General features: G+C 35.5%; 1 pseudogene; it reads right to left on the reverse strand.

The window, feature by feature from the left end:
• Window positions 1-2,452: 2,452 nt before the first annotated feature.
• Window positions 2,453-7,198, reverse strand: LOC17889463 (annotated as a pseudogene).
• Between the last annotated feature and the right edge of the window lie 1,510 nt (window positions 7,199-8,708).

An 8,708-nucleotide genomic window follows, 5' to 3' on the forward strand; every position in this document is an offset into this window, starting at 1 on the left:
GTCGCATAGTTTTGTGTCACCAGAGGTAGCAAAGAAGGGGAAGTTATGTGGGTTTTCCAGCAGGCAGCGCAAGGCTGTTCGGGTTTCTACAGCTGGTCTTCTAACTATCTATGGTCGGGTCAGAGATGTGGATATTCAGGTGGAGGATGAGTCTATGCCGATATGGATTGGGTGGTTAAGTACAGAGTGCACTTGGATTGTTGTAGGGGTTGCATCATGTTCGAGCGAGAAAAACGGTGAGTTGGTGTATTATGGTGTGTGACCGAATTCTGGGAGTCTTGTAATATCGACCATGCATGCAGAGAGGTTGATCGGGAAGGGTTATAAGGCCTATTTGGTGACGATTAGCACGACGGAAAAAGTTTGAGAGGTGGTGGTCGAGCGGATTCAGGTCGTTCAGGAGTTTGGTGATGTATTCGATAATATTTATGATTTGTATTGTGTAGAAATTTTACCGGAGAAAACCTTGCATTTGCAAACAAAGCTTGTATAGCCAGTGGAGAATTAGCATACGAGGTAACACAATTATGCTATTTATTCTCAATGTATACTTGAAGTTTCTGGTTAAGTAAAAACTCCTTAATGATAAGGAATCAATTTACATTTCAGTTTGGTCCTGAAGTCTCACCAATTAAGACCGATGTTGTCTCTTCCTTGGGCTCAATTATTCAATACGAAGAGATGACTCTAGTAGTCTTATAAATGAAGAAATGTTTTATTGGTCGTGCATGTCTAGACATGGCCGGTAAAATGTTGGATTTATTAGGCTGCTAGAGTCACATCTCCATATTGAATAGTCCAGCCTAAGGAAGAGATACATTGCACAATTGGTAAGACTTCCTAAACAAACTGAAAGATATATTTATCTCTTGTTATTAACGAGTTTGTACTTAACCAAAAACTTCAAGCATACATCAAGAGTAAACAAGCATACTGGTGTTACCTCGAATGCTAATTCTCCCATGGCTATATAAGCATTGTTTGTAGAAGCAAGGTTTCCCTCCGTAAAATTTCCAATCTATACAAATCATAAATACAATCAAATACAATAGTTAAGCCTAACGTATGTAAAAAACCTTAAACCAAAACCATATTGAGCTAATCCACTTTTGATTTTGTTTCAACAAGTATTAACACTACTAGCAACTACACAAAGCAGTTCATATGCGAGTGAAATCACCACATAATAGTCTTTTGATTCTGAAGCCTTACCAAAGCGCACACAACTAGAGTTGTTCAATGAAGACGAATCAGCTTCGGGTTGTGAAATGTTTATCCTCATTTTTTTCCTTCTCGTACTTACTATGTCAACAAAAAAACAACACAAGTCAAAACCAGCTTCAGATACCTTAATCTATAACTCATTAAACTAATATGATGTTATCGAACTTATCTCGTTCAACACTTTTTTCTGTCCTTGTATGCTTTTTCTCCAAGCATGTTTTACAAATTACAAGAAAGGTGACTCTTTGTTAGATTTTTTCCCTCATAATTAAAAAAAAATTATGACTAAAAAATATGGAAAAACTCATAATATATATAAATCATATCCATCAACTCAAATAAAAATCTCTATTTGCTAAGTCATCTTCACTATATAACCAAATTATTACTGTGAAGTTTCTTATGGTTATTCATGATACAGCAAATTATTTACAACACAATTTCTGGCCGCAGTAAAACCAAATACTTACAGTTATATATAACCATAAGACTGTATGAATTCTAATAACTTGTGGAATCGTTTTTCTTTACAAATAATCGAAACACTTTGGTTAATAATTGTAAATGTCAGGCCTCTTTGGATTTAAAACAATAGGCCCAGTATATAGTGGTAGACAATTTTATAAACCGTAGAGGCTCACAAACAGAAAATTAAACAAAGTTTGATAATTAACATAACCTGCGATGAATCATAAAATTTTGCAGTTTGGTAATAATTATTTAGTAAATAGTTTGGAAAAAAGCCAAAAATCTTGGTATCTGGAATTTTGATTGTATTTCGTTTTCTTTTTTAAGTTCAGATTAAAGTGTTTATTGGAGATAATACTCGATGCAAACTGGATTCAGGTTATGATTTTGTTCACTCCAATATGATTTTGCAATTCTGAATTCATGAATTTTTTTTTCCAATGGTGAATTAATGTTAATCGTTTATTCATGGATGTGATCTTGTTGAATTCTGTTGAACTTGAGGTCTATAAGAACGCAACGTTGGTTTTAAGAGGTGATGGTCGTTACTTAAACGAAGAAGCTTCACATGTTTATTTCATTCTTTGTGTCTTTATACTTGTCTGCTGAAGTACTTTCATTTGTTGAAATAGTATTTCTTTATTTGTAAATAATTATTTAGTATAATTATAAAAAAAACAGAACGTTGGTGATTTTATAAATTTAGAACACTTGAAACATGATTACTTAACAGGAGAAAGATCTAATCGACAGTGCATGTCTACACCAAATTCAGAAAGACTTATTTGAAAACCACATTCATTGTTTGTGCTTGTGGTTTCCCTTCTTTATCAATAATCAGCACTCTCAATCATTTCTTTGAGGTCACCCTAGACAGCGCAACATATAATTGGCCATGAGAAAAAATAGGTCGAGGTAGATAAAGACCTACTTCTTCTAAAGATTTCCCTTGGCTCTTATTTATGTTCATTGCGAAAGCCACCGCTAATGGAAATTGTCGTCTTCGCATCCGGAATGGCAATTTAGTATCAGATGGCTTGATAAACACTTTTGGGATCAACACTCTATCTCCCACTCTATCACCAGTAATGACTCTTGCTTCTAAGACATTATTACCCATTTGGGTAATTTGCAATCTAGTGTCGTTGCATAACCCTCCTTTAGGATCTATATTCCTGAGTAACATAACCGGTACTCCTATCTTCAAAGTTAAACTGTGATTTGGTAAGCTAGAAAGTCTAACACTGTTAAGAAAGTCTGAAGTGAAGACTGGATTGCTCAAAGAATCAACATCTTGAGGGTCGATGTTGTCTGCAGTCAAGTAGACCATAGCTTCACCTAGAAACATACAAAAGATAGGTTATAAGTACTCTTAACGACAATATGTTTTATGTAGCTAATATGTATACCATTATAAAGCTAGTTACATGTATATTATGTTTTTTTACCTTCGATTTTTTCAAGAAGCCTTTCGTTGATGGTGTTGACATCATTATTCGTTGGACAAAGTATTGCTCTCTGTTGAAAATTTTTTGGATCTGTTTTATGTTGCAACTCAGACAAATCTCCGTAATCTGCTCTGCTTATTGCGTCTATGGGCTCACCATCATATCTGATAATTAAGACCTCAGGAATATCAATAAGAGCTTCTCCATCATTAGGTTCAGATACCTTACCATCACCAACAGCTAGAATCCATTTTGAAAATTCTCTAATCTCTTTTGCATCATCTTCAGAAAGATCGTTTGACAATAGACGCATGTTTTTTGTCAACGTTAAAAATTTGCAGTGTTCCCATAGGTAAGATGAATTCAATGCTGCTAGCACTATTTCAGCCCTACCAGCACCATTGATTACAGGGAGTATTTGCCGGAAATCACCACCAAACACAACCGTCTTTCCACCAAAAGGCTTATTATCCTCATCTCTCATAATATCTGACAAACTTCTATCAAGAGATTCGAAACAGTACCTACTCATCATAGGTGCTTCATCCCATATAATCAATGAAGCTTCTCTAAGCATCTTTGCAAGATCTGAGGCCGGATTAATATTACACATGGTGAAATCATCAAGATGAATAGGAATGGCAAACCTGGAGTGGGTTGTCCTACCACCTTCTAATAACAAAGATGCAATACCACTCGATGCAACATTAATAGCAATTAAACCTCGAGACCTCACAGCGGCATAAAGAGTTTTCCACATAAATGTTTTGCCTGTGCCGCCAAAACCGTAGACAAAGAATATGCCTCCTTTTTTCCCCAAAACTGCACCCATAATCTTATCATAAATTGATCTTTGATCAGTAGTCATCTTCTGAATCCACTCATCATGCTTACCCCTCAAGTACTCACGATCATAGGTTAACTCCTCTGTTATAAACCTGTTGGAATGATCTACTCTCATGTTTGTAGGCTGCGGCATGTCCGTAATGGATTTAAGAGTACTACCATTGCATAGCACCAGTTCTTTGATTAATTGTAGGATTTAATTCTTCTTCTCTTCGTCAGTTAGTGTTAAGTATGCAATTTTTCAAAAAAAAGCCGTAAATTAAAAAAATTTTGAATTAACAAAATCGAAATTTTCAATAAATCAGTAAACATATAAGGTAAACTTTTAGTTTTAAAACAACCCAAACCTGGATTACTGAGATCCTCACGCATCTGCGTCTCGATATCTTCTGACAAAACAACCCACGTCTGTTCCCAAACATTATCGGGTCTCGATAAACAACCATCTAGAAGCATCATTGTGAAGTAGTTGCGTAGCTGTTTTCCAAAAAACCAAATGCTTCCTTCAAGAAGACTGTCAATATAAGCTTGATCATCTTCAACGATCCCACGAGCGAAACATGCCTTCTTGTATGTCTCGTAGACAAATCGTTTATATGTTCTGATATCATCGTCAGATGTCGGTCCAGGTACTATGCCAAGCAAAATCCTCATGTAGTATTCATCTTCCATTTTATGAGGAACGTAATTAATCCTTCCAATGGAGAAGCCTCTTTCCCTTTGTTTATATTGTTTAAGCTTCCCATCCCAAGTAAAATACTTTGGTATTTCTCCATAAGTAAAATTCCTGGCGAATGCGTTCACTTTATTGAGATTAAGATAGGCCATAAACATAGAATCAACATTTGCTCTTCTGTCCAAAACATCTTGGATACTTTCCTTCTCTTTGTAAAACACTGGCTGTTTTCCTGGCGGGTGAAATGGCAGTTTAATAACTGGTATACTCGTATATTGAATCGGGAACTTGAAAAGTCTCCATGCTGATTCTCATGCAGATACATATCTACGGAAAAGGTTAAAAGCAATGAAATCAATGTTTTAAAAAAAATGCAAAAATGATTATTTATAAAAAAGAAGACAGACCTGTAGTCGAAGTAGTCTTTGATTTCATTTTTTTTCTTTGCTTCTGCATTAGTATCTGCTGAGCTCACCCCTTGATCAGTTCTTGTGACACTTTCGGGAATAGACCCGAAAGGCTGTTGAGTAGACTCTACCACCAATCTTGTCCTTTTTTATGTACTTAAATAAGTACTTTATAGAACCCGACTGGTTGCACCACTCCACATTTATGTGAGCTCGATAACGCAAGGAAAGTAAACGGTTATAAGGTACCACGTATCTATTATCACACTTGAACCTAGACTTCTCCACATAGTGTGGTGATTCTCGCCTTCTATAGATAGGGTATCCATCTTTACCAACTGTGGTGATATCGTAAAACTCCTTTGGATAAAACTTGGAACATTTACCGTCAACCAAACATGGTGAACTCGTATTTGCCGGGCCGCAAGGTCTGTGAATCATGCAGTCCTTAACAACGTCATACAGCTCTGGATCTACTGTTTGATCTGGAATCTCTGCTGATATTTTTTATCAATATCATCAGCAGTTGGTAATTTACAACTCGGATCCATGAATAAGAGTATATGGGCATGTGGGAGTCCTCTCTTCTGGAATTCAATGGTGTACATCGTTGCATTAGGAAGACAAACATATTAATCATTATGAGGAGTATAACACATAAATTAATGCAAACATATTTTAAAAATACTCACCAGCAATAGTCTTCCCTAGTATGTCGCCTTCAGTTAGGTCTAACATAAGTGAATCTAACTTCATCTTAAAAATTCGACACATAATGTCAGGTCTGTCATCGGAAGACAATTTTATCTTCTTCAAATACCTTGCAATATTGGGCGATCGCGGGTTACATGTAAATGTAATGAATAGGTCCGAGAACCCGTACAGTTTACATATTGCCATTGCATCGTAATAGTTTTGCAACATATAGCGAGGCCCACCAGTAAAAGAGGCTGCTATTCTAACATGTGTACCTTGCTCGTCAAGATTCTTATTCCCAGCTTCTGAAGCAGCTTGTAGAGAGGAATAATTATCACATCTGATGTTAGATAGATTGTACTTAATGTATGATAACCGGTTTGACTCGAGAGTAGTGTATGCATCAACCAAAAACTGTTGGAATAAATGTTTAGACTGTAGGAGAGTGTGAGCCTCATCTTCTCGTTCTTGAAGTCTAAAAGCGAACCACTGCCTCATACTTATGAATTTGTTCTCTTTATCTTGTTTGCCAGCCTGGTAACCTTTTTCTATACCCACACGGAACCCATCTTCACCGTTTGGGAATAAGAGAGGATACTGTAATGCCAAATATGATACATGTACTTCACTGATCCTTTGTAGCTTTCCAGTAGATTTTTCTTCAACAACTATATCACGGCCAGGCATCTCAGGTCTAAAATCACCGGGGATCAATGCTGCAACTTCTGCCGCGGTTGGCATGCAATATGTTCTCCCATCTATCCCTACACGATCACTCAATATTCTCATAGGAAATGTCTCATTATCAGTAGATTTGAACTTATCTTTTGCTTGCCTAAATTACTCAACGTACGGTTTACTTCGTCTAGGATTTGTATGAGTTTTGCAATAAGCTCCTTTCTTGTACTTTTCTTTCCTTAAGACTTCCCAACATTTTTCCCTTTGTTGTAAACCATGTTGGAAGAAAACACATGTTATGAACATTAACTTTTTTAGCAAATTAACAATGCTAATTACGGAAAACGCTACCAGATTAAGATTTCACCTCATCACTGAAGCTCTATAATCCACCTCGTTCTCGGTATCGACGATGTATAGCTGGCTAAATTTAGCATAATCACCATCGTTTGGCTTCATACTACCAATCTTATGGCAATTCTGTCCATGCAGCATTAATTGTTTTGGTCCTTTACCTTTCTCAACTGTCCGGTCCACTTGCTCACCAAGTGAAGTAAATGCAAAGAGCATGTTGTAAACTCTAATATTTTCACGGAAATGCCTGCTAAGTGCATCATCTTTACTCATTAACTCCCTTATTAGATCTGGTGGTTGTTGGAGATACGGCAATTTTACAGCCCCTTTTGTAAAAAGCACATAGAGAATTTAGGCTTTCTTGTGTTCCTAGGCTTGTTAATATGTTCTTCATACCACATCAAAGCTCCACAGTAAGTACACTTGTATGTGGGATCACCATGATCCAAATACTCTTCAGACTTAAACCGAGCTTCTGTGCAATAACAATAATATAGATTCAGTTAAGAAAAAGTAAATTTTTAATTTAATTATAACCAGTTACGGGGTTTTATTACCTTTGTTGTTCACTCTCGCTTTACCTCTCCCTCTTCGTCTCTCTGAAGTTATATTTGACTTACTTTTTTTAAAAAAATTCACTCCCATACGACCATTTTTTCCGTGCATTCAATGTTAGTTTCTCGGTTCATCAAGTAGACACTGAAACATATCTTCATTGACACTGAAATATAAGGCAATTAGTTGTTTCTGGAAAAAACAGCTTACAAAATTATTGAAATTTCTATTTCTACATTCGAATAATTTGTATTTATTAGTTTATCATTACATAATTCGTTTGAGCCATTAACGCAATTAATAGTCACACACACACGTAAATAATTGTGTATTTGTCTCCGTGCGTCAATGGGCCTTACAGACCAATAATTCAAAGGCCAGGTATATATAACAAACACTTAAATGAGTCAGCCTATACAAAAATCAAATATTGTTAAATGGCCAGGCCTTAAGTAAACAATAATATATGAACTCACGATGGTTGTCAGTACAAATAGAACGCTAGGTGTGTGTTAAACAAATAATCATGTTGATGGATGTGGGTTACGTTATAGATGGTCGGAGCATTTTGGATTTTACCCAGAAATGACGAAAATTACCCTCCTCAATTGATAAAATTATTTTCCCTTAAGACTAATCAAGGGTAATTTAACGAATTGAAAACATTTTCTGAACCATGATTATATATGTACTTCTCTTTTAATTGTAGTAAGATTTGTCTCATTTATATATAAGTGATCAAAATTACTATCATGTAGTTTTGTGATGCAACTTAAGTGATTTAAATTACTATCATGTGTTTAAACTTCTGGCTATTGATCACTAATTTTCACGTCTATGTTAACAGGGCACTAAAATACATGCTTCAGTGAAAAAGGAATTGATGAATCGATTCCAAAACAAGGTAAAAATATTAAATATACTCGGCTGCTTATAGTTATATGCATTTCGACTATATATGTCTTATATGTTTGTTTCATTGTCTGTTTAGGTGAAAATTTACACAACAACAAATAGAGGAGGTGGACTTTATTTTGACAATAACAGAAGACCTGCTTCGTATTTAATAGTTACAAAACTGAACGTTATTGAAAATACAGCTTGCAACTCTTTTTATGTTTGAATCAGATTCAGGTTATTCAAGCAACTATTCAATCATAAGATAAAGGGAAGAACATTGTATATTAGATTAGATTAGATTAATCTAGGAACTAACAATTAATGTAGTTCCAAGAAAGAGTACATGGAAAGAGTAAGATGAATTGCCCACTCCATCCCACATTATTAAAAATCTGCAAATAGTGAATACATTCAGGATCAACGAATGTATCGATTTATAGATTGCAAAAAGAATAA

This window comes from Capsella rubella, unplaced genomic scaffold (assembly GCF_000375325.1).
Source record: "Capsella rubella cultivar Monte Gargano unplaced genomic scaffold, Caprub1_0 scaffold_4, whole genome shotgun sequence".
NCBI lineage: Eukaryota > Viridiplantae > Streptophyta > Magnoliopsida > Brassicales > Brassicaceae > Capsella > Capsella rubella.